Source organism: Scyliorhinus torazame, chromosome 8 (genome assembly GCF_047496885.1).
Source record: "Scyliorhinus torazame isolate Kashiwa2021f chromosome 8, sScyTor2.1, whole genome shotgun sequence".
NCBI classification, from domain to species: Eukaryota; Metazoa; Chordata; class Chondrichthyes; order Carcharhiniformes; family Scyliorhinidae; genus Scyliorhinus; species Scyliorhinus torazame.
The window spans coordinates 90831496-90856242 of record NC_092714.1 but is presented as its reverse complement, the minus strand read 5'-3'; positions in this window follow the sequence as shown (position 1 = coordinate 90856242).

The following is a 24747-nucleotide window of genomic DNA, read 5'->3' as shown; positions in this document are numbered from 1 at the left end:
ACACGTAGGAAGTGGGCTAAATCCAGTGGTGACAAACTACCCAGGGTCCAAAAAAATGACTTACGTGTGGTTAGATCGTGGTGGGGTACTCACCGGCACAGCCATCGGGAACCTCTCAGCAAAACCCATCGCAAATGATACCCACCTATGTGAAGATGAGGTGTGAAGTTTCAGTTGGGGCGATGGATAGTTACAAGGTAGCGAGGAAGGATCTAAAGAGAGAGCTAAGACGAGCAAGGAGGCGACATGAGAAGTATTTGGCAGGAAGGATCAAGGAAAACCCAAAAGCTTTCTATAGGTATGTCAGGAATAAGCGAATGACTAGGGAAAGAGTAGGACCAGTCAAGGACAGGGATGGGAAATTGTGTGTGGAGTCTGAAGAGATAGGCGAGATACTAAATGAATATTTTTCGTCAGTATTCACTCAGGAAAAAGATAATGTTGTGGAGGAGAATGCTGAGCCCCAGGCTAATAGAATAGATGGCATTGAGGTACCTAGGGAAGAGGTGTTGGCAATTCTGGACAGGCTGAAAATAGAGAAGTCCCCGGGACCTGATGGGATTTATCCTAGGATTCTCTGGGAGGCCAGGGAAGAGATTGCTGGACCTTTGGCTTTGATTTTTATGTCATCATTGGCTACAGGAATAGTGCCAGAGGACTGGAGGACAGCAAATGTGGTCCCTTTGTTCAAAAAGGGGAGCAGAGACAACCCCGGCAACTATAGACCGGTGAGCCTCACGTCTGTAGTGGGTAAAGTCTTGGAGGGGATTATAAGAGACAAGATTTATAATCATCTAGATAGGAATAATATGATCAGGGATAGTCAGCATGGCTTTGTGAAGGGTAGGTCATGCCTCACAAACCTTATTGAGTTCTTTGAGAAGGTGACTGAACAGGTAGATGAGGGTAGAGCAGTTGATGTGGTGTATATGGATTTCAGCAAAGCGTTTGATAAGGTTCCCCACGGTAGGCTATTGCAGAAAACACGGAGGCTAGGGATTGAGGGTGATTTAGAGATGTGGATCAGAAATTGGCTAGCTGAAAGAAGACAGAGGGTGGTGGTTGATGGGAAATGTTCAGAATGGAGTACAGTCACAAGTGGAGTACCACAAGGATCTGTTCTGGGGCCGTTGCTGTTTGTCATTTTTATCAATGACCTAGAGGAAGGCGCAGAAGGGTGGGTGAGTAAATTTACTAAAGTCGGTGGTGTTGTCGATAGTGTGGAAGGATGTAGCAGGTTACAGAGGGATATAGATAAGCTGCAGAGCTGGGCTGAGAGGTGGCAAATGGAGTTTAATTTAGAGAAGTGTGAGGTGATTCACTTTGGAAGGAATAACAGGAATGCGGAATATTTGGCTCATGGTAAAGTTCTTGAAAGTGTGGATGAGCAGAGGGATCTAGGTGTCCATGTACATAGATCCCTGAAAGTTGCCACCAGGTTGATAGGGTTATGAAGAAGGCCTATGGAGTGTTGGCCTTTATTGGTAGAGGGATTGAGTTCCGGAGTCGGGAGGTCATGTTGCAGCTGTACAGAACTCTGGTACGGCCGCATTTGGAGTATTGCGTACAGTTCTGGTCACCACATTATAGGAAGGACGTGGAGGCTTTGGAGCGGGTGCAGAGGAGATTTACCAGGATGTTGCCTGGTATGGAGGGAAAATCTTATGAGGAAAGGCTGATGGACTTGAGGTTGTTTTCGTTGGAGAGAAGAAGGTTAAGAGGAGACTTAATAGAGGCATACAAAATGATCAGGGGGTTGGTTAGGGTGGACAGTGAGAGCCTTCTCCCGCGGATGGAAATGGCTGGCACAAGGGGACATAACTTTAAACTGAGGGATAATAGATATAGGACAGAGGTCAGAGGTAGGTTCTTTACGCAAAGAGTAGTGAGGCCGTGGAATGCCCTACCTGCTACAGTAGTGAACTCGCCAACATTGAGGGCATTAAAAAGTTTATTGGATAAACATATGGATGATAATGGCATAGTGTAGGTTAGATGGCTTTTGTTTCGGTGCAACATCGTGGGCCGAAGGGCCTGTACTGCGCTGTATTGTTCTATGTTCTATGTTCTATGTTCTATGTTCTATATGTAAAAAGCTTTCTGTTAGATTGCGCCATAGTTTCAGAACTTTTTTGAAATATCCAAAATTGGAATAATTAATTTAAATTTAATGCTCAATCCAACTGTAGGGTAAGGATTGTGGATGACATTATTGTATTGTAAGCAGCTTCTTGATTTGTTTCAACTGTTGTAACTTAAAATATATAAAATATGTTTCACATGCCTCTGACAATGTCACTTTTTAATTTTAATAATGCACCTGCATTATGTAGAAAATAAACAATTGATAGAAACTGGGTGATGCGTGTCACCTAAAGGGCCCCTTGACATACTTTGTTACCTACAGAGATATATCCAATTCATTTTCCATTTGGCAGGCAATTTTGCTGAATCTGAATGTTTTCCCTGGAGGAGCCATATTGCATTTGATAGTAATATATTTCCATCAGTAGGTGGCCCACTCATCCTGATTCAAGACAATAAAATAGTTATCTGCTTTGACTGGTACCTATTATTGTGTGAAATGTGAACTCAGATGTCTGTTACATTGAAGATAGATGTATCACTATTTCTATAGTGTTTAAATCCAGGGTTTCAAAAGGTAGTACAAGGTACTGCTATAACCCTATGGTTGGACATTACTTTACAGGTAATCTAAGGTGAATGCACCCTTGAGATTGAGACTGACTTCAGAAGGATCATTTTGAAGACTTCTCTCCTGCACAAACATCTTCTCGGTCAGAGATGGGGCAATCTATGCTCGGCCTGCAGCCAGTACTTCTGTTCGGCAATACTTCCTATTGGGGCAGATCCTCACAAAATGACCTCTTAAGTAGTGTCTCATCTCTAAGACACAAAGTTGCAACTTGAAGCTGCAATGCATGAGTTCAGCTAATCCTATGTAACACTTCAGTTCAATGCCAAAGCAGTGCTATTCGACAGAAGTTTATTCTAGTACTATGCATCATAGGTTTATCCTTTCGGGAAAAATGTTGAAATCGATAACCCATCTGAGAAAAAAATAAATTGATAATTCATTTTATTGCTGTTATAGGACTTCAATCTGCATAAAATGGTTGTTGTGTTTACCTTCATAATAACCGAAAACACTATTTATTCTCTGTGGTGTACTTCTGAGAGATGTGATATGGTGAAATACAAATGTGTTTTAATTCCCACAGTCCAAAGATGTGCAGGTTAGGTGGATTGGCCATGGTAAATTGCCCTTAGTGTCCAAAATTGCCCTTCGTGTTGGGTGGGGTTACTGGGTTATGGGGATAGGGTGGAGGTGTTTACCTTGGGTAGGGTGCTCTTTCCAAGAGCCGTTGCAGACTCGATGGGCCGAATGGCCTCCTTCTGCACTGTAAATTCTATGATAATCTCTGAATTCTTTATTTTGTAGACATAATGGGCTGGATTCTCCGATTTTCAGGCTATGTCCTGACGCTGGCATGGGAATGGTGGAGTTTTATGATCGAAAAATCGGCGCAAAACGGCCATCGATCCTCCGTTTGGTGGGGGGCTAGCAGGCAGGCAGCGTAGAGCAACCACCTCTATCTGCCAATACTGCACTGAATGTGGGTGTAAAGGACTGGGAACAATACAAGGGGTGTATGCATTAATTTTTAAGTCGAGCACTATCTTTGGGAATGATTGCTTGGTGGTAATTCTTCTGACCGCCTGTGGGGCCCCCACTTTCAGCGTCATAAAGAACCTGAGATACCCCATGGCCCCAGACTTCAAGACATTCAAAGAGCTAGTGGTGCTCGTGACGAACCACTACTACCCCAAGCCGTCAGTTATCGCACCGAGATACCAATTTAATATGGCCGAGAGGATCCCAGGTGAGTCCGTTACCGGGTTTTTGGCACAATTACGCAAATTGACAGAGTTTGGATATCTATGAGCCATCCTTTCTCGATATGCTACGGGACCACCTTGTATGAGGAGTAAATAATATGGCAACCAGCGAAAATTGTTGGCTGAGCCTTTACTGGACTTAAAAAAGGCCGTTGAGATCTCCCTCTCACTGGAAAGCACACAGAAGGGAGTCCAGGAACTCCAGGGGATGTCAGGTTTTGTGGTAAACTGCGTAGGCTGCCTCCCATTCGGGCGCACCAAACTGGGACCTCTGGATCCCCAGCGTGGACCGAATATCCTCGCGACCAGGCTCATTGGCCAAGGGCGATTATAGAAAGGCAGGACATGTCCCCAGAATCGGTGGACGATGATCAAAGGCAGTGCAGCACTTGTGGTCAGGGAAACCACAAAGATAGGAAACCATTGGTTATCCAGCAAACCCGCCGCCTTTCCTGAGGGAGATGCCAGCCCAGAGCCCGGACCCGCCACTTAGAACAACCTGATGATGAGGAGTGTATGTAGTTGAATTATTTTGCTGTGCTATGGGTTTTCCCATCAGTATTACCGTCCAGGTGAACGGCCATCTGTTAGAGATAGAGTTGGACACAAGGTCCGCAGTTTCAGTAATAGGGAGGCAGACCTTCGAGAGAATCAGGACTGGAATTCAACAGTTCAGTTTGTGATACACCAAGGCGGGGCTAGTAACCTGTACAGGGGAACCCATAGCGGGCATGACGATAACCCTGGTTACTTATGGGCAACAGTCCGTTAGGCTTCCATTAATAATTTTGATGTGACCATTAACCGAGTCTGCTGGGCTGTGACTAGCTACAATGCCTCCAGCTGGACTGACAAAAGATCTTCCAGATGGGCACTGGAAGACTTTACTAAGTGTTGGGGAAGTATCCAGAATTCTTCCAGGAGGGCCTGGGTAAAATTAAGGGGGCCATGGCCAAGATATATATGGACTCTGAGGACCAGCCCAGTTACTTCCGGGCCCTGCTGGTCCCCTATCCACTGCTGGTGAAAGTCGAAGACAAATGCAGCCAACTTGAAGGCCTTGGTATCATCTGGCCGGTATGGTTTGCTGATTGGGTGGCGCCATTAGTCACAATATTATAAAGTGACAAAAGCGTACGACTCTGCGGTGATTATAAGTTGACCATCAACCAGACCTCCCATTTAGACCGGTACCCAATGTATCATATTGAAAACCTGTACGCGAAGCTGGCGGTCATTCCTTTTCCAAGCTTGACATGAGCCAGGCCTCTCCAGCTGGAGCTGGACGCCAATCCCAGGCATTACATAGCTATTCATACCCATAGAGGCTTCTATGAATACACGAGGCTGCCGTTTAGAGTATCATCAGTTTGTGCAATTTTTCAGTGCATTATGGAGATCATCCGGAGAGGGCTACCACGTGTGGCAGTCGACTTGGATGATGTTCTGGTCAACGGAGCCATGGAAAGGGCAAACCTGGAGGAAGTCCTTCGCCGGTTTTCCGAGACAGGTGTCGACCTCAGTAGGGGAAAGTGCGTTTTCTACGTCGAGGAAGTTATATAGTGGGGTATTGTGTGGATCGGGATGGACTATACCCGGTAGAGGAGAAGGTGCTGGTGATGAAGCAAACCCTCACTCCAGAAAATGAGACAGAGTTATGGTCGTTCTTAGGTCTTGTAATCTACTCCGGGATGGTCTAGTGACCATCCCTGCCCCTCTGCACACATTGCTGCAGAAGCACCAAGTGTGGAGAGTGCCTCAGGAGGAAGCTTTTGCCAGGGTGTAGTAGCATCTAATGTGGCTGGATTGTTGACACATTATGACTCCTCCAAGCCTCTGTTGGTGATGTGCAACACCTCATTTTATGGAATCGGAGATGTGTTGTCCCACCGTAAGGCTGATGGAGGAGAAAGGCCAATAGCAAGAACTTTGGCCGCTGCGGAGTGTAATTACACCCATATGGAAATGGAAGCAATGGCCTTCGTATTCACGATGAATAAGTTTCATCAGTATGTGTATGGGTGCCGATTCACCATTGTGACAAAGCACAAGCCACTGCTGGGGCTTTTTAAAGAGGACCACGCAATCCCGCCAATAGCGCCAATAATGATGGGCCCTGGTGCTAGCAGTGTACGAGTATACCTTCGAGCGTCGCCCATGCACACAAATTGCGAATGCCGATGCATTGAACAGGTTTCCCATGCCGACATGCCTCCTAGCCCCACCGAGAGCTGACAAAGTTGTTTTCATACTTAACTTTATGGACACTTTGCTGATCAGCTCCACCCAGATATGCAACTGGACACAAAAGAACTCTATATTTGCAAAAGAATGCCACATCGTATTACACGGAGGCCAGCCAAGGAAGCTGCCCGAAGACCGATGTGCCTTTGAAGCTAAAATGTTGGAGCTCAGCATAGAAGACGACATCCGTTGTGGGAGGCTTGCATCATGGTCCCAAACCAAGGCAGATAATCCATCCTTCAAGATCTGCACAACAGACACCCAGGAGTGTTGAAAATGAAGATGCTAGTCTTCAGTTCTGTGTGGTATCCAAGCCTGGGTTGCGCAATTGAATGACAGGCCCAAAAATGCACCACATGCCAGGAACAGCAAATGCTCCCGGCAGCCAACCCGTGGCATCCATGTGAATGGCCAGGCCGACCTTGGGTGTGCCTGCATGTCGATTTTGCTGACCTCTTACAAGGTCAATGTTTTTACTCATGATGGATGCCCACTCCAAGTGGCTGGAGGTCCATTGGATGACATCCACCATGTCGAAGGCCACAGTTGAGAAGTTACAGCTCTCTTTCAGCACCTACGGTATTCTGGAGGTGAGAGTCACAGACAAAGACACCCCATTCATCAGCAGCGAGTTTGAGAATTTTATGTAAGTAAATGGGGTGCGGCGCATCTACATGGCCCCGTATCACCCTTCTTCGAATGGGCTGGGTGAGCAAACTGTGCAGCCGTTCAAGATAGGAATGAAGAAACAGACCGTGCAGCCTGTGGAGATATGATTCGCAAGATTTTTGTTTACCTATCAGACCATGCCATGATAGGCTTAGCTTTGGTGGCAAGGTTGATGGGCCTGAGGCTTAGGACCCATCTCATCCTCAGGTTCCCCGACATTGGTGGGAAAGTACAATGTGGTCAGGACCTGCAGAGGTGATGCCGAGGCAGGAGGATGCAGACCAGGGGTTTCAAACCAAAACGGTTTGTACCTCCAAAACTTTGGGGATGGTGCTCAATGGATTCAATGGCCAGTGGCTCAGCAGACTGGACTGGTTTTGTACCAGATGAAGACGTGCGAAAGGATTGTGCGAAAGCACCTTGACCACCTCAGGAACAGGGGGCCATGCCACACCAGAGGAACCATCTTATAGCCATGCTGCCTCAACACATGGGAGTGTTGGGGGCATCGCTCCCCCGGGAGCCCAGACACCAAGATGCGAGAGGTGGTAGACTCTGACTCCAAGATTGAGACCCAGGGATCCTAGGCTTGCGACAACGACCTGGCCAGGGATCAGTCGCCAGGGGTACCCCCCAGATGGTCATTGAGAAAATGACATTCCCCGACGCACTTTACACCCTCCGACCCAGCCCTGCAGCCAATGGAAGTGCAGCCACGGGTGAAGAGGAACAGATGTTCTCCTGCTCTTCCTTCTTTGGTGGGACGTACGGACTTTGGGAGGTGGGGGAGGGATGTTATAACACCCACGAGACCCATGGGGACAACTAGTTAATCTGCCAATGAGTCTCGTGGAGTATGAACATCCCATTGAGGGATGGAGGCCTATTAGCAGGCTAGTTAACTCAGTACCTTAAAAGCCGGCCCAGGAAGGAGTCGAGCTGCAGAGCAGTCCTGACGAACTGGGACTATTACTTGTAAATGCTTTACTTTTGTAAATAAACCTTTCGTTGACCCTCTTTTCCAGACTCTTTCATGACTACTAAAATTGCCCATCCCTAATTGCCCTTGAGAAAATGGTGGTGAGCTGGCTTATTTACCACTGTAGTCCATGTGGTGCAGGTACACTGAAAATGCTGTTGGTGAGTTCCAGGATTTTGACCCAACAACACTGAAGGAATGGCAATATATTTCCAAGCCAGGATGGTCAGTGACTTGGAGGGAAATTTCCAGATGGTGGTATTCCCATGTACCTGCTGCAGTGCCCTTCTAGATGGAAGCAGTCATGGATTTGGATGGTGTTGCCTGAGGAGCTTTAGTGAGTGTCTGATGCACGCTGCTTTCACTGTGCGTCGGCAGTGGACTGAGTGATTTTTTGTGGATGTGTGCAAATCAAGTGGGCTGCTTTATCTTGGATGCTGTTGAGCTTTTGGGGAAATGTTGGATCTATAGTCATCCAGGTGATTGGAGAATATACCATCACACTCCTGACTTGTGTCTTGTAGATGCTGGACAGGCTTTGAGGAGTCAGTAAGTGAGTTACTTTGCGCAGTACCACTTTACGCAGTACCTATCTCCGTTGCTGGCGAAAGTCGTATTCCATTTCTGGGCAATGATAACTTCCAGGTTGATGATAGCAGGGTTTCAGCAATGTTAATGCCATTCAATGTTAGGGGGCAATGGTTAGATGCTTTCTTGTCGGAGATGGTCATTGCCTGGCACTTGTGTGGCAAGAATGTTGCTTGCCACTTCTCAGCCCAAGTCTGAATATAGACCAGGTCCTGCTGCATTTGGATATAAACTACTTCAGTATCTGAGGAGTCACAAATGATGCTGAACATTGTGCAGTCATCTGCGAACATCCCCACTTCTAACCTTATGATGGAAGAAAGATCATTGATAAAGCAGCTGAAGATGCCTGGGCCTCTAAAATTGTTTTTTGGGGAGTATTGCAGTGAGTTCTTGATGGTACCTGGTCTAGCATAGGGACACTGAGGAATAATATAGAAACATTGGCAGAATATCTGCATCAAATCTATATAATCCATAGAATCCCTGCAATGAAGAAGGAAGACATTTGGTCCATCAATTTTGCCCCAAACCTTATCCCAATAACCCCTCAACCTAACCTACACAACTTTGGACACGGAGGGGCAATGCTAACATGGTCAACCCACCTAACTTGCACATCTTTGGACTGGGAGGAAAACGGAGTACCCAGGGGAAACCCACGTCGACATGGGGAGAATGTGCAGACTCCGCACAGTCACCCTAGGTTGGAACTGAACCCGGGTCCCTGATACTGTGAGCCAGCAGTGCTAACCACTGCGCCACAATGCTGCCCTATTATAAAATATTACAGGATATTAGAAAATAAAATTATTTTAAGTGACAGCCATCATCTCTCGCATTGCATTTGTAGGGTACAATGAAATGAGCTGATTTAAACAGCTTGAATCCCCAGGGACCTGTTAAATCTGAATATTGTACTCAATAAATGTCTCCATTACTTTACCTCAGAGGCTGACTAATGGTGTTTTTCTGCTCACTTTCCACTTCTAACCTTCATTTGCATAATGAAGTGTATGAAAGCTAATTTTATTTAAATTAGGAACCTGGGCAAAAAATGTTTACTTAATTTAAAGTTTAATGATTCACCTCTGTCACAGGCACCGTTCGATGTTTTCTGATGCAACATTTATGACTTTGTGGAAAGATAGCAAAATATTCTAAAAATTAAGTCCAGTTTCCAATATCCTGCTGAAAATGGATGTTGCTTTCCTTCAAATTCCAAGACAAAGTTGCACGTTTTTATAGTCGGTTCAAGGAATTTTAAGTTGATTGAGACTAATTACAAACATTCTCCATTTGCAAACTATAAGGAACATTGTTATTTTTCAAATGGAAATGTTTGTTTCTGTATAACCAATGAGTGAAACAATGCCTTCTAACACGAAGTGAGGAAATTCAGAGATTGTGGTACTCAGGCAATTCATTTTCTATCACATGCATTGAGCAGGAAGGTGGCTGCCAATTAAAGAAGTAAGCAACTGGTGAAACAAGCATTTTTGTTATGCCTAACGTTCCCTTCCCCAGCATGCATCACTACACTATATTTTTAATTGTTCTTTTATCTTCAGTGAAATTTATCGTTGAAGAGTGTTAAAATAGCTCAACTTAGCTGCTGGAAATTGGCATAAATATCCCCAGGCAAGGGAGGACGAGGGAACAAATCAACTAAAATGACTGTCCAGTTGACCTGCAAGAAGTCTGCATGTATGTGAGAATATCAAGACAATATTGAGCTCTGACTTCAATTTATAATTTTTTTTTAAGCAAAAGCCGAATCTGAAACACAGATAAACACTGCATCTCACCTCCTGGCGATTGTGTCTGAGTTTTTAAGTTTCTGTTGATGGATTGTATGTTGGAAGATCAAATGAAGCTGCAGTAACTAATTACAATACAACCAACACTAACCAAATTCATTTTGTGAAGCATTTTGAGGTTCTTCAATATGATATGGTATCCTTTATTCAAGTATTTTATTCCTCAAATACTCCATGGAATAATATCCTGCAAGGTCTGTGGTGATGTGAGCTACAACTGGCTAGAATTAAATAGTACAGATTGCAGTGTTGGATTAATGTCCCAGAGTTTGCAAGATTACCTTGAGGGAGAAATTTCACAGAGCTTTATCTTCTTGAAAGATTTATCCCTAGTTATTCACTTCCTTCATTAGTTTAAGAAAGTTGGTTAATGCCCCTGATAAACTAAATTGTGCATGATCTATGGAATGGATTTGATTTGGTGGACCAGATGTTGATTTATTATTTCATTTTTTTCTTTTCTTACTGTCATTAGTGACACAATCACATTAGCATGTTCTTTCTCCTTCCTATGTTACGATGTGAATAATTATAAAGGGGAACAGTGTTCTTTTAAATTGCAGAACTTAGGTGAAAAGTCAAGGCTCATAGTGCAATAAAGCAATAAGCTTGAAAAGTATGGAAAGGAATCTTTGAAAAATCAAGAAATAATGATTGCGGAATGCTGCTTATGTTTTAAGTTACATTGTCGGGGAAAACAAATCATGTAAGAGGAATTCTGTGATCTTTATTATTGGTTGCCTCATAATCACGAATAAAATTATCCAGGAACTGTCGTTTTTGATAATTAGATTACCTTATACTGTGAATATTTTAATAATAATTTTGAAAACAAATGAGACACTCCATTGTTCTAGATATGATTCCAATCAGTGGAGTGTTTGATCCATAGACATAAAAACTTGTGAGCCAAAAAGACTACTGATGGCCTATTTGTATCCATTGAGATAACTGAATATCATAACGTGTCTCATTTGTTTGCAAAGCTTTCAGGCATAGGAGTTGGTGCCAGCAATGTGTGGCACCCAAGTGAACACTGTTAGGGTGGTGACCGCAGTGGAAAACCTGGAGCATGACATCCGCGCCTTGCGTGGTGGTGTCCAAGACATGGCTCAGCCTGTGATGACCATGGCTGAGGGCCTCGCCATCATGTCCCAGTTGATGAAGGACATTGCCGAGGCACTTCAGAGAGTGGCCCAATCACTGAGAGCCATCACTGAGGGCATTGACGCCATGGTGCGGACAATGGGGAGCCTCCAGGACTGGCAGAGTCAGATACTCGGAGGCTTCTGGAGCTCACTCCAGCTGCCCCTCCATCCCATGGAGTCAGCCAGGGCCCTACGGCACCCTCAAGGAGGAGGAAGCGCTGGAGCCCAAACAAGGGCCTGCCACTACGGAAACAAAGGCGATCTCCAATTCTTCTGAATCCGCCCCCCCCTCGCCCCACACATCAGCACATCTCAAGGGCAGCAGGCAGAATAGAATGGCACAGCAATGCCTGTGACAGTAGAAAGCTGGCTGGCACTCTGGCTCCAGGCCCTCCAGAGAACGTCCATTAAGGGTGTCAATGGCCACAGGGCTCGGAAGAAGCTTCCACCTCTGATGTACATCCTGGGGACACACCTAGATTGTCAACTAGACCACGGAAGACCATCTCAGCAATGGCGGCGAAACCTGCAGCCCTGACATCTTGGTGGGCGTGGTGCAGGCCGAAGGTGATATATTCTGATGCCCGGGCACACAGAGCATCAGTCACCTCCCGGATGCACTTCTGAGCGGAATACTATGATATACCACACAGGTCCCCGCTTGAGTCCTGGAATGTCCTGGTGACAGAGAGGTTTAGGGCATCAGTGACCTACATGGCCACCGGGAGCAGATTTCCCCTGCAGATGTGGTGCCGCATCCAACTTGTATTGTCATTGCTGCCTTCTACGGCATCTGCCGGCCTCAGCTGTGACAAGCACAGCCAGGGCAGCCCACCAGCAAACTTATTTTATCTAGAGGAAATTGGAGAAGGAGAGAGACCGACAATCAGTTTGAGCTTCCATCCCGGAATCCTCAAATCCCCCAAGCATCCCCTACCCTTAGCATGAAGTCCCACCTTCTCTCAGAGTGCCATTCAGCAAGCCAGTTGTTCTGTCAAACGCTGCTCTGTCCACTCGCCACCAGCCACATCAGGAGCCCCTAGACCCCGGACCGCTGCCGAGAACATTAGGGAGGCCATGCTCAGCTGCCTTCTACTCATCCAGACATGAGATATGAGAGGATCATCAGTGGTGAAGCCCAGCTTTGATTATGGCCGCTGCCTCTATGGTGCTGGCACTCCTAGAGTACAGGATCGCTGTTCAGACATCAAAAGTTTCAGGACATGCAGTGCACTAATCATCCTCTGAGACATGGCACCTGTGCCTTTGAGGAATTGAGAATTCAGGAGCATGTAGTGCTCTCACAATTAACAAGGCTAATTCCTCAGTTTAAATAGCCTTTTGTTGTGAAACTAGAGGCTCACAGTCAACAGGGACGAAATTGATTTTCAGGAGAGAAGCTGCAGCAGGGCTCTGTCCTGGAGAGTTTCATAGGACAGACAGGCTTCAGCTGCGGTTGCCCCGGTTATGGGTATCCACAATATCTAAAGATTGCTTCAAGGCCTTACAGACGCCAAGACAACCCCTCCCCCCCCCACCCCTCCCCCAAGCACTCAGCTCTGGGGCATCAGCTCTGGTGCCTTTGAGCTGCAGGCTGGTAAATGGAAAGGGCTGCTCACCTCCTCACTGCCCCTCGGTATCCTTGAACCCGCTTCACGTTTTTGAAAAGGAATACTAAATGACCCCCATGTGAATTTCCGCTGGAGTTGGGTAGCTCCCGGGAGACTGCTGCATTCGACTTCAATCTCATCAATGAGATTGAATTGATGAGATTGAAATAAATGCAAATTAGAGTTATTGATATTCTCGCCATTTTTGGGTGCGCTCCAGCACATTCCATCTGGAGCAGGTCAGGTGAATCGCAAAATGGTATGTGCCTGGCACAAATCTCTATCCTGCTTTTTACCCGGAGTACCCGATTCCCCATCAGGTGCAATGGGGTTGCTGAATTGCGTCCCTTATCTTTTTATCAATAAATTGAAAAATGATTGCCTCATTCAACATGTTAAAAAAAGATTTGTATTTATTAAGCACTTTTCACATAACTACTCAAAACACTAAACAGCCAATTAATTATTTTTTAATTGTAGTCTCCTTTGTAATGTAGGGAGACTTGCATTAATATTGTGCTTTACACAACTTCAGGGTGCTCCAAAGTACTATACAATGAATGAAGTGCTTTTTTGAACTGTTGTAACGTAGGAAAGCAGCAGCCAAGTTGAGCACGCCAAGCTCCCAGAGGCTGCAATGTGATAATATACTATTTGTTGAGCAATAAATATTGGCCAGAAACTGGGAGGGAACTCTCTTGCTCTTCTTTGAATAGTGACATGGGATGTTTTCCTTTTGGATGAAAGGCCGAAGAGACCTTGGTTTAATGTCTCATTATAAAGCTTGACACTGCAGCACTCCCTTGATGCTGCACAGGAGTGTCAGCTTAGAAGTTTGTTTGCAAGTCCCTGGAATGGGAATTGAACCCGTAACCTTCTAACTCACAGTAAAGAGTGCTACCGACTGAACCACAGCTGACACTCTTAAGTGTGTTGTTGCTGTTATAAAATGAATCTCTACCAGCACAATACTAAAACTGTAATGTGAATATTTTTCACTTGGATTTTTAAGTTTCAGCGTCACAGGCAAAATCATTCTATTTGGGTTATATGAAAGTAATGCAGTCAGCATACGAGGTGAGTTTGAACGTTATCAGTTTTGGAATATTAAGAATGAGGTGAAGAGACAAAAAATTTTAAATGACCATCAGTGAAAATATATTGGAACGGAATGATAATGTGATCTTTTTTCAAGGGCTATGGAATTACCCAATGACTATCTTAAGTCAAATTACATAAGTGCTTGTTCACAAACATTTTTGAAAGTGCAAAGTATGATTTTCCATAACTTCCATGAAAGCATATAGAATGTTCCCAAATTAAGAAACATTATAGAAAAATACACTTCAGCTGCTCTGCACTTCTCAAGTACTGAGTTATTTAGCAGTTGACAGCTCTGGATTTGAATCTACACTCAACGTCTGCCATTGCAGAATCATCCTGTAGCTGATGTAAACATGGACAAAATCAGGGCATTGACTGTAAAAGTCAGTTCTTCAAAGGTTACAGCACAGTCACCAGGGTCAGGCCAGAGGATTTTCTTGTTAACTTGTATGTTTTAGTGTATAAGAAAATACATTTTTGCATTGACAGTATACTCCACCCTGTTGGAGTATCCTTCTACCTTTTAATTCTCCAAGTCTCTTCCCTGCTTTCAAGAAGGTCTTCACTCTAGAGGCATGAGTGGTGTACCCTTCCCGAGCACAGGAATGCTGAGATTATTCGCCACTACTTGTGATCAGTGGGGTTGATTCTGATTTATGATCTTGAAACAGCTACCGGTTTTGCATCCCTTGCAATTATTATTTTCAATTTTTATTCAAAGTTTGCCCAAACTGGGATTTTCTTGATCTATGGGGGCTCAATATTGCACTTGGCATTGTATTTACTTACTTAAGCCATCTGGAACAATAATTTTCCTTTTCACTATATTTGATTATTTGGGCACTGGAAATATTGCCACGCTGATCAAACAATTATCCACAGATGATACTTGTAATATGTGAGCAAAAATGAAATGTTTAAACAGCTGCTGCTTAGAATCTATTGATATACCCATTACTAAATTTAGGGTGCTGATGAAAGAAATGTTCAAACTGGTAATTGCTTCAATTTGTCTATGGGAGGTTTTGAAGCAAATTCTGGTACATGTATTTATGCATGTGATGTCTGCAGTTCTGCCTATGTTTTGGCTTGAAACATTATACTAATAACCAATATGCAGTTAGTTTTCTATATGGTGGCAGTTGCAGATAGGAGGAAATCTTCGATCCATCTAGCCATAATATTCCCTTGGTGCAGTTCTAATAATCCTGAATCCCATATGTTGACAAATAACATTCTGTACACATATGCTCATTGGTGACGGTACTCCAAGTTAGCTTCTTTGAAATCTTGGATTTTTGCATCTTTGTCGATGTTGATGTGTAAACCTTTAAGCAAACAATCTCCTTGAACCACATTTAAATGAGCTCTAACCACTGTAAAACCTTCTTACCTACAGTCTCCTGGGATCTTGTTAAACATACAGCAATAAGCATCTTCAAAATTGTTTACGCAGTGTTTTTCAGAGCTACTGCTGTAAACTCATGCATTCTATATTCCACATTATTTCAGATAGTGATTTGTCCGTGATCGTGAATAAGTATGGAAAAGTCAGCAAGTATAATAAATAAGTTAAGAACAGTCGAATACATGTTATTAATCAAAATTTATGAAAAGTAATTATGTAGTGTATTATGTATGGAAATCTACAGCTTTAAACTTGCAAAATAAAAGACAGATTATTATATGTGAAATAATTACTTTCAGCATATGTAGTTTGGCCTGTAAGCATAATTCAGAAGAGACTTGTTAATTTCTAAACCTCTTGGATTAGGCATGGCAGCCACTGGGCACCTGAGCTTTGCAAGTTGCTGCTGCCCCTACTCCTGGAGCCGGACCTCATGGGTGTAGTGGGCCAGAAAAAGTAAATTCCAATTGCTTTGAATTGCGCTGAATGAAGAAAAATAGTGTGTCAAGTAATATTGCACAACAAAACCCAATTAAAAGAAAGGATCAATTTTGGAAATAATCAAAATGATTCAGTGCATCAAACAACACATATGACACCACAAATAGCACACACTAAATAGAATTCATGAGGAATTTTCAGATGGTTTATGGCCACAGTTTAATGGCCCATGGGATTATTGAGTTGCAGCATTACTTTCATTGAAGCCAGAACCACAATTTAGCTTTTGTTGTTTTTTTTTTACAGCTGCAATAATAATCAAGTATAGATAATGTCTGCAAAAGAAAATTGTTTACTTGCTGTATTATTTAAATGTGGAACTGAAGCCAAACATTTGAAGCACTGTATTTCATGCAACGACTGATCATTTAGGGAAGTACTGCTGCTGGAGTCAGGAGACAAGTAATGTCACTTATGGTCAGTCATACTTTACCCATGATGTGTAATTCATTTGATTTCATGCAGAAAGTGCAGTAATAAGAAGGAAATGTTGCCAATCGCCCCCTTAAAAAAAAATACGTGTTGAGCTCTATGAATAATATGCTTTGGAACGTAAGTGTCATGAAACATTAGAAAAACAAATAACAAGTGAAGGTTAGGAATAGAGACGGTGAGATAAATGTGACAAATGACAGTGAATTACATAAGTAAGTCTCTCTGTCAACACTCTGACAGATAAAGGAGAACAAAAATGACAGGAAGGCTGAAACAGGTAAATAATTGGGGTGATAGAGCACACACAAATGATCAGTGAAGACAGAGATCGAATGTAAATACGTTTGGCGATATTCCCATTATATTATGGGCCAGAATTTGCTTTCAAAAAAAGGTGAAGGTAGTGGCGTTCATTGTTATTTCTACATAAATACTGCAGTCACGTATGGTGAGAGCAGATGCAGTTGACAGCGGAAATCCAAAAATTCCTATGTGAATGGCACCGCGCCACTGTTAGCTTTGCAAAAAACAGCATCTTGCTATCTGCTTCACCGTTAAAATGCATTGAATGGCATGAAATTCTTTACTTGCAGGATAGATAATTTGCCAAAGAAAGTTAAGTCTTGGCTTTCAAGTCCAAGTACCCATTTAACAGCATGATAAGTGTTAAGTATTGCCAAACAGCTTCTCTGATACTAAAAATTAATCAGTTTAAGTGTGGAGTCTTGATAGTCTCTCATACTATTTGGAATGTTTATGTTATGTGTCAGATAATTCATTCCTAGTGGTTTAGCGTCACATAATGTGTCGTGACATCAGCAAAATGTTTGTTCAGGGCAGCACGGTGGCGCAGTGGTTAGCACTGCTGCCTCATGGCGCCGAGGTCCCAGGTTCAATCCCGGTTCTGGGTCACTGTTCGTGTGGAGTTTTCACATTCTCCCCATGTGTTTGCATGAGTTTCGCCCTCACAACCCAAAGTTGTGCAGGGTAGGTGCAGTGGCCACGCTAAATTACCCTTAATTGGAAAAAAATGAATTGGGTACTCTTAAGTTTATTTTAAAAAAGCAAAGTGTTTGCACGGGCTTTGGACAGATCACCATCTTGTTTGTATTGAGCAACACTCTTAATAAATCTCTCATCGTGTTTTACAAGAATCCAGAGTGTGGCACCTCCATACCTTTTCTCTTTGCGGCAACAAAGAAAGATAACATTTATAAAATGCACTTTAAACCATTTGTTCCTTTTTGTCTCCCTTAATCCGCCTATTATTTTTGTCTCTTTATTTCTCTTTTCACATGCAAACATTTGACGTCTACTCTATTCTACTGGTCGCGCCTATGTCCCCAAACCCTTAATCTGATTATCTGAGAAGATTATCTCATTGGCTTTCTCCGCAAACGTCCTGTTTTCCTCCTGTGATATTGCCAGCTCACACCAGCTCACAAAAATCGAAATATACAAGGTAGACCCCAAGTCTACCTACAGTCAAGTCTGGACCTTTGATAAAGAGATGCCTGCTCCCAATATATAGCACTCAGATGCTTCCATGACCCATTACATTTAGGTTTATTTTCTTGAGGCACTCAAAATTGATTATATTGCAACAAATTAATAATTTGTAAAATGTTATTGTGGAAATAATTATTTATGATAATTGCCTGTCTGTGCATTGTTCTTCAATATTATTGATTGAGTTTCATTATAAAGGTTTTTTAATATATAGGTCAAAGATAGTGCCTGAATTGCCACTTATGCACAATATGAAATTAGACATCCAAACAACTTTTCTGATATTAAAACGTATCTAGCACAAATGTGGAGTGTTATGTTCTCAAGTATTACTTGGAAATTTTAAAAATGCACTTCAAAAATTATTTCCCTTTCTGTCTCTCTTTTGCTCTCTCTGAATCCACTTTTTTGTCTCTTTATTTCTCTTTCTACATAATTTGATATTGAGTGTAACGTTCTTGTCAGATGGTCCGATTTATAACAAGAACACTTGTAGCTAAAGTTTAAAACAATTTATTAACTTTAACTGTGGGTAAATTATATACAAAACAACAGATTAAAAACGGTAAAATGTTGTCAAGCAACCTCTATCTTCAACTTTCTCCAGCCAGTCTGAGGTCAGCTGACTTGAACATTTGCGTACTAGTGAGACGCCTAGTGATCAGTTGGCGAATTACAACACAGCCATGATATGACTACATTGCATTCATCCATTTGCTTCATCTACTGCTGCCCCCGCCCCTTAATTCCTTCCTGTGATTGTCATGATGTGGAGATGCCAACATTGGACTTGGGTGGGCACAGTAAGAAGTCTTACAACAGCAGGTTAAATTCCAACAGGTTTGTTTGGAATCACTAGTTTTCAGAGCCTGGCTCTTTCCTCAAGTGAGTGAAGTGGTAGGTTACACAAACACATATAGACAAAGCCAATGATGCAAGATACTTTGAATGCGAGTCGTTGCAAGCAATTAAGTATTTGCAGGTCCAGATGGTGCAACTGGAGAGAGGGATGATCACCATTTAAAGAAGTGTGAATTGTCTCAAGCTAGGACAGTTGGTAGGATTTTTCAAGCCCAGGCCAGATGATGGGGTGTTAATGTAGTGAGACATGAATCCAAGGACCCCAGACAGCACAGTGGTGCAGTGGTTATTGCTGCTGCTTCACAGCACCAAGGTCCCAGGTTTGATCCCAGCTCTGGGTCACTGTCCGTGTGGAATTTGCACTTCTTCCCGCGTTTGTGTGGGTTTCGCCCCCACAAACCAAAGATGTGCAGGGTAGGTGAATTGACCACACTAAATTGCCCCTTAATTGGAAAAAATATATTTATTTTTAAAAAAGAAAAAAATGAATCCAAGGTCCCGGTTGAGGCCGTACTCCGTACTCATGCGTGCAGAGCTTGGCTATCAGTTTCTGCGCGTCGATTCTGCAATGTCGTGTGTCCTGAAGGCCGCCTTGGAGAATGCTTACCTGTAGATCAGAGGCTGAATGCCCTTGACTGCTGAAATGTTCCCCGACTGGAAGGGAACATTCCTGCCTGGTGAGTGTATCTATCTATTGTATTAATCTGATTGTCTAAGAAGAACAGGAGCTTGTGCTGCAAACGTTTGGTTTTCCTTTTGTGACATGTTATTGTGAAAATAATTATTTCTGACATTTTCCTGCCTATGCACTATTCTATCAATATTATTTATTTCACTTCCTTATAAAATAAGGAATATTTTATAATATAATGCAAAATGAAAAAACAGACTATTTTTTCCCAAAATAGTCCAAGGATTCTGTGAAGTTCTATGGATGCACATTTTGAAATAAGACAGCTATTTCATTCTGCTTATGATGAAAGGACCTGAGGGCTCATATTTGCATTAGTTTTTTCATATTAAAGAACAACGAACAAAGAAAAGTAAAGCACAGTAACAGGCCCTTCAGCCCTCCAAGCCTGCGCCGACCATGCTGCCCGTCTAAACTAAAATCTTCTACTCTTCTGGGGTCCATATCCCTCTATTCCCATTCTATTCATGTATTTGTCAAGATGCCCCTTAAACGTCACTATCGTCCCTGCTTCCACCACCTCCTCCGGCAGCAAGTTCCAGGCACCCACTACCCTCTGTGTAAAAAAACTTGACTGGTACATCTCCTCTAAACCTTGCCCCTCGCACCTTAAACCTATGCACCTTAGTAATTGACCTCTCTACCCTGGGAAAAAGTTGCTGACTATCCATCCTGTCTATGCCCCTCATAATTTTGTAGTCCTCTATCAGGTCGCCCCTCAACCTCCGTCGTTCCAGTGAGAGCAAACCGAGTTGATTCAACCTCTCCTCATAGCTAATGACCTCCATACCAGGCAACATCCGGGTAAATCTCTTCTTTTTTCTCCCCCTGTTGAGGACATTAACTTTGCTGAGTATACATCTGTGAGTCCAAGTTCCCTCAACTATAGAGGAGCCAAATTTATAAAAATGTAATAACCTCTGCAAAACAGGAGCAATCTTCACATGATCATTCTTATGTGGTTAGTCATCAAATGAGAAATCATTATATGGCCAAATCTTCCAGGCATACTTCCAACCATAATTGGCAAACGTAATCATCCATCACCCAGTATACAAGCTTTAACCTGTTTAGATATATGCTATTAAAACACTTGCCTCAGGTTGATGCTTGTTTAACACCTTAAGATGCACCAGCCCCATGAAAGAAAAGACCACTTGAGAAATGTATCATCTCCTCCGTTCCCAAGTATATGCTGGCCTTTTTTACAGGTGTAGCGGCAATGTTACTGAATGAGCAATCCAGAGGTTCTGCTTTTGAGGATAAGGGTTCAAATCGAATTACAGCAGGTTGGTTCATTCAAATTCAATTTGTATACAGAATCCATAGAATCGCTACAGTGCAGAAAGAGGCCATTCGACCCATCAAGTCTGCACTCTGAAAGAGCACACCACCAAGGCCCACTCCCCCACAACCCCACCTAACCTGCACATCTTTGGACACCAGGGGACAATTTTAGCATGGTCAATCCACCTAACCTGCACATCTTTGGACACCAGGGGACAATTTTAGCATGGTCAATCCACCTAACCTGTGCATCTTTGGGCTATGGGAGGAAATTGGAGCACCTGCAGGAAACCAACTCATACACAGAGAGAACATGCAAACTCCACTAACCTGATGTGGCGGGGGATCTGTTGGAATTTTTAACACTAAAGAAGGTGTAGTTTGAGTTGAGGGGAAGGATGGAAGGGTTCTACAATTCATGGTCTATGTTCATTATGCACTTTCAAGAATTGGATGACATCGAACATTAGGGGGGTGGGGTGTTGGGCTGGGGGGGGGGGGGGTGGGGGTAGTCTGGACTGTGTATGTTGTTGATGACTGTATATGGGTGGATGGTGAATTCCTGATTCCTTTTCTTTGATGTGTGTATTTAAAATGTCGGGGGCTGTTTGGGGGTTGGTGGGTGGAGGGGATTGTTGACCAGGGGTTCGATCTAGTATTTATCATTGTTGATTGTTTGTTGGTGGGTTTAAATTTGGATGAAAATGTGAAAAAGGAGAATAAAAATATTATTTAAAAAAAGAAACACATCCAGCCCTGTTGCCCCTGCAAAGTCCTTCTGACTAACATCTGGAGGGGGGCTTGTGCCAAAATTTGGAGAGTTGTCCCAGAGACTATACAAGTACAGTCTGACGTAGTCGGACTCTCTGAATTAAACCTTAGAGGCAACACCCCAGACACCACTGTTACCATCCCTGCAAATGCCTTGTACCATTGGCAGGAGGCCACAGAATGTACTATGGCTGTGAGATTTTAATGTCTGTCACCAAGAATGCGCCAGTTTTTTCACTACTGAATGAACTAGCCAAGTCCTAAAGTACATAGTTCCTTGAGTGGGTCTGCAACAAGAGAGGGGACCAACAAGAGGGAAAAACCTACTTGGCCTCGTCCTTACCAATCTACCTGCCACAGATGCCTCTGTCCATGGCAGTGTTGGTCCCTCTGGAGACAAAGTCCTGTCTGTCCAATGAGGATACCCTCCATTGTAATTCGTGACTCTACCACCGTGTTAAATGGGATAGATTTCAAACAGATTTAGCTGGCCAAAACTGGGCATCCATGAGGTGCTGTGGACCAGCAGTAGTAACAGAATTATAAACAATCACAATTTTTACCTCATGGCACAACATATCCTCTACTCTAGATGAAGCTGGAGAATGTATCCTCTTCAATTAAGAGTATATGAGGGCTTGCCAGTGAGTGGCACGCTGACACAGTGGTTATCATTGCTGTTTCACAGCGCCAGGGACCAGTGTACAATTCTGGCTTCCGGTGACTGTCTGAGTGTAGTTTGCATGTTCGCCCTGTGTCTGAATGGATGTCCTGCAGGTGCTCCGAAAGACTAAAAATGAGGTGACAACTTGATGAAGCTGCAACACAAGACTACTCGCATGCTAAACAATGGAAGAAGTTTGTGATAGACAGAACTAAGTGATCCCACAATCAACAGATCAGATCTAAGCTCTGCAGTCCTGCACATCCAGCCAAGAATGGTCATGGGCAAGTAAAAAACTCACTGGATGAGGAGGCACACAAATATGAGAATCTCCAATAATGGGGGAGCCCAGCATACCAAGTCTGACATCAAAGGCCCCTGAGCAAAATTGGAGTAAATGAGCATCAGGGCGAAAATTCTTTGCTGGTTTGCATCATACCTAGAACAAAGCAAGGTGGTTGTGGTTGTTGGAGGTCAATCACCTCAGTTCCAGGACATATTTGCAGGATTTCTTCAGGGCAAGGGCCTAGGCCCAACCATCTTTTGCTGCTTCATCAATGACCTTCCTTTCATAATAAGGTCAGAAGTGAAGATGTTTGCTGATGATTGCACAATATTCAGCATCATTCATGACTCCTCAGATACTGAAGCAGTCCATGTCAAAATGCAACAAGACCTGGACAATTTCCAAGCTTGGGCTAACAAGTGGCAAGCAACATTTACACCACACAAGTACCAGACAATAAACATCTTGAAGAAGAGGGAAACTAACCATCTCCCCTTGACAATGAATGACATTGCCATTGCTGAATCTCTTACAGTCAACATCCTGGGTGTTACCATTGATCAGAAACTGAACTTAACCAGCTGTATAAATACTTTGGCTACAAGAGCAGGTCCAAGGCTAGAAATTGTGGAGATAGTGGGCGAAATTCTCCGGAAACGGCGCGATGTCCGCCGACTGGCGCCCAAAACGGCGCCAATCAGACGGGCATCGTGCCGCCCCAAAGGTGCGGAATGCTCCACATCTTTGGGGGCCGAGCCCCAACATTGAGGGGCTAGGCCGACACCGGAGGAATTTCCGCCCCGCCAGCTGGCAGAAACGGCCTTTGTTGCCCCGCCAGCTGGCGCGGAAATGACATCGACGGGCGGCGCATGCGCGGGAGCGTCAGCGGCTGCTGACAGTTTCCCACGCATGTGCAGTGGAGGGAGTCTCTTCCACCTCCGCCATGGTGGAGAGCGTGGCGGAGGCGGCACAGGCCCACCTGCGGATCGATGGGCCCCGATCGCGGGCCAGGCCACCGTGGGGGCACCCCCCGGGGTCAGATCGCCCCGCGCCCCCCCCAGGACCCCGGAGCCCGCCCACGCCGCCTTGTCCCGCCGGTAAGGTAGGTGATTTAATTTACGCCGGCGGGACAGGCAATTTATCGGCGGGACTTCGGCCCATCCGGGCCGGAGAATCGAGCAGGGGGGCCCACCAACCGGCGCGGCGCGATTCCCGCCCCCGCCGAATATCTGGTGCCGGAGACTTCGGCAACCGGCGGGGGCGGGATTTACGCCAGCCCCCGGCGATTCTCCGACCCAGCGGGGGGTCGGAGAATGTCGCCCAGTATCTCAGCTCCTGAATTCTCAAAGCCTGTCCACTGTTGTCACTCAACTTGTCTGGATGAGTGCAACTCCCAATAACACTCAAGAGGCTCAACACCATCCATGATAAAGCAGCAGTTTGATTGGCACCCCATCCACCCTCTTCAACATTCACTTCCTTCAACATTCACCTACAGTGGCAGCATCACATACCATCCACATGATGCTCTACAGCAAATCACTAAGATGCCTTAGACAGCACCTTCCAAACCTAAAACTTCCACCTCAACACAGCAGATGCATGGTAACACTACCACTTCCAAGTTCCCTTCCAAGCCACACAACATCCTGACTTGGAACTACACGCTGTTCCTTCACTGTCGCTGGGTGAAAGTCCTCGAACTCTCTTCAGAATAGCACTGCGTAAACACAGCATTTCAAGAAGACAGATCATCATCACCTTCTCGAGGGAAATTAGAGATCAGCAAGAAATGTTAGTCTAGCTAACGATGTCCACATTCCATGCATTTTTCTGCAAAAGGCTGGCAGTAACTTTTCTCTTTAGCACCGTCTGAATAGATAATCTCTTCGTGAATAAAGAATAGCTGATAAACTGACCCAGCCAGCTGCATAATTAGTACTAAGTTGTACAATCCCACTCAGGTTCAGCTTTAGCTCACTGAGGACATGAATAGCACAAACCTAGCTTGTAGGTCATTGTATACTACAGGCAACACCATGTAGTCTCCACTGCTACATTATAAAAATAGCAGTCAAGTACAAAAGACTACAAATTTTATTATACTTCAATGAAGCCATTACTTAATATTCTCTATATTCTTAGCTAGGAAAATTATGCAACACAGTGGAATTGACCTGACTCCAAATCTTAGTAATTACATTCCCCACACAGCATATGACCCTAGAAATACCTTGAGGCTTTTTCAGTT